The sequence below is a fragment of the Leptonychotes weddellii genome, chromosome 10 (assembly GCF_054177405.1).
Source record: "Leptonychotes weddellii isolate Sample4059 chromosome 10, ASM5417740v2, whole genome shotgun sequence".
NCBI lineage: Eukaryota > Metazoa > Chordata > Mammalia > Carnivora > Phocidae > Leptonychotes > Leptonychotes weddellii.
The window spans coordinates 57432893-57435713 of NC_138378.1; the positions used below are offsets into that span (position 1 = coordinate 57432893).

Genomic DNA, 2821 nt, shown 5'->3' on the forward strand with positions numbered 1-2821 from the left:
TACCTAAGCACTGTCCTGGTCTTATTGATCAACTCAGTCAGATTATAAAGTGCTTGAGGGCAAAAACTGAGTCTTCTCCTTTGGAAAATAATACTTTACAGTTTACAAGATTCTTTCATAGAGCTTATCTCATTTCGTCCTCAGACACAAAGGGAGATATTTTTATTCCCATTTTACAGGAATGCAAAATCTCATAGTGTTTAGGAACCCTGACATCAAATCTGAAATCTTCCCTTTAATAAATGTGTCTTATGGAAAATTACTTAACCTCTCTCTTAAACTTCTGTTTGCTCAGCTGTAAAATGGGAATAATAGTATCTTCCTCCCAGAGTTGTTATGAGGGCTAAGTGGGGCATTGAAAATAAAATGCTTGACATAGCGCTTAGCACATAAAGAATGCTCAAAAAATGAAAGTGCTGTGTGTATAGAGCTAAACACATTACACACAGACACACATATACACATTCACACTCATACATACGCTCAACATGCATATGCATATATAAGGGTCTGGCCTGTGGTCCTCAGCCAAACAACGAGCAGAACCCAATTCAAGCCCATCTGCCTGACTTCAAACCCAAGTCCTATGCTCATCCTTCAGGCAATGGGCCAACCCTTGTCACCTTATAGGAGACATTTGATCAAAATCATTTGAATACTGTTTTAAAAATTAGACTTGACTTCAAATATCTTATTCACACCTAATTTCAAGATGCACAAAGCAGGACCCTACTGCTCTGATTATACAGGTTTGACCATGGGTCCCCACACCAATGCTCTTTCTTCCCAGAATCTGCTAGTACACTGCCTTCAGTTCATTGCTGTGTTGGCAATCTCACAACATCCCAAGCTCACCACATTAAACAGCAGTCACCGTGCACCCAGAAGCAACATATTGTGGCCAGAGATCACTGTGTCTTTGACTCTAAACATTCCCCTGCCCTGCCCTGCAGAGTAATTGGTCTGGAGTAGGGACAAGACCAGGAAATAAACCTTGGTTGAAGTGGGGAAGCTTTAGAGGCCCAAGCCAGGTAGATGTCCCTGAAAGCTCCCATGGGTTTTCTTTTTTTCTTTTTTTTTTTTTTAATTTTTATGGAATGTAACTTTATTAACTGGGTTTGAAATTTTAGCATATTTAAAATTACCACACTCCTTGTAGAAATCCCTATTTGACCAGATATTTTACTTTTTAAAATATCTGCTTCAGGGGCACCAGGCTAGCTCAGTCAGTAGAGATGTGACTCTTGATCTTGGGGTCATGAGTTCGAGGTCACGTTGGGTGTGGCACCTTGAACTCTCTCATTCAGAGATCCTGTTCCTGGTCTTGTCTCTGTTCTGAGTCTTGATCATCAGGTTCTCTTTTTCTCTGGACATGGAATCTGGATCTCTGATTTTAAAACCAAATTTGGACTCTTGACTCTGGAATGCCAATTTCTTTAGCAAGTTGCTCTCTGGTATCAATGCCAGGATAAGGGTTGTTCATAAATGCCTCGATGAGGGTGTGTAATTGCGAAGAAGTGTAGCTGGTACGACACCGTCTGTCTTCTCTACTTTGAATCTCCTCTTCAGAGTGATCTTGGTCTTGACTTGATTCTAAGTCTTCATCGGGTTCTGATTTTTTCTGGCACTGGTGCCTAGCTCTTCGATTCTGAAACCAAATCTGGATTTTGGACTCATCAGTGTTGATTTCTAAAGCGAGTCTTTGTTTGGTAGCATAACCTGGGTAAGGATTTTGGTGAAATGCCTTGATGAGGATTTTCAATTGATCTTCTGTGAATTTGGTGCGGCTGCTTCTCTGATTCATTGTTATGGTCTTGTTTGGAGAGTTGTCTTGGGCCATGTTGGAAGAGAGTTCTGAAGTCTAAGGATCAGTCCCATGGGTTTTCATTGGAAATTCTCATCCCTGCTTTCTACTAAGTACCCCAGCCCCAACCCCAGTCTATAGAGGGGGATCCACAGTAGCAGTAAACCTTCAAGGGTCTTTATCCCATATGAACTAGAATGAGTCCACTCAAGAACTAATACCCCCTGTCTGGGATTGTGAAATGTGGGTTTGCTGTTCAGACGCATGTCTGGGGTCCATGGCAGGGAATGATCACTTCCAATGAAGACTTCACAGAGGTGATGGGCCTTGGGGCAGGATGGATTGGAGTTGCATAAGGAGGAGGAGGAAGGGCAGTCCTAATTTTGGGGTGATGGGGGCACAGAGCATTAGTAAACACACAGAGGTAAATAACAAAGGCTTGATCCAGGAATGGAGGGACAGTGTGTGCCTGGGAAGAGTGGGAGCCAGGCACTGAGAGAGCAGAACTCCTCCCTTCCAGACACAGAGCAGATCATGGCTGTGGAGCAGCTGAATATTTTATTGATGGAAAATTGGATGTGGCTATGGTGCTTGGGATGTGGATTCTGATTTCATGGCTGGGTGGACTAGATGGCCAATTAGGCTGCAGGAGGGAGGCCCACCCCCCACCCCAGGTTTCCCAGCCCAGTAGGGCACAGATACTGACCTTCCTACCCAGCAATATCAGTGAGTATGCATGCTCTGGCTCTGGAAAGATGAACAACCCATTGCCTCACAGGCCTTCAGTTCCAGTTATTCAGGGGACATACATTTAGCACCTACGGTTACACCAAACGTCAAGTTAAGTGCAAATGAGATACAGATGCCTCTGCCCTGGGGATCAGGTTGGGGACACAGACCCCCTAACAGCCTTCTAACTGTGGGAAGAACAAAGCACTGTGGCCTGAAGCCTCTCAGAAGAGGGGCTGCCTATGCTGATGCATTCCCCAGACAGAGGGAAAGGAGAGGGATGCTCCC

General features: G+C 44.3%; 1 pseudogene; it reads right to left on the minus strand.

Moving 5' to 3' along the window:
* Positions 1 to 420: 420 nt before the first annotated feature.
* LOC102741792 (double homeobox protein A-like) lies at positions 421 to 1922 on the minus strand (annotated as a pseudogene).
* Between the last annotated feature and the right edge of the window lie 899 nt (positions 1923 to 2821).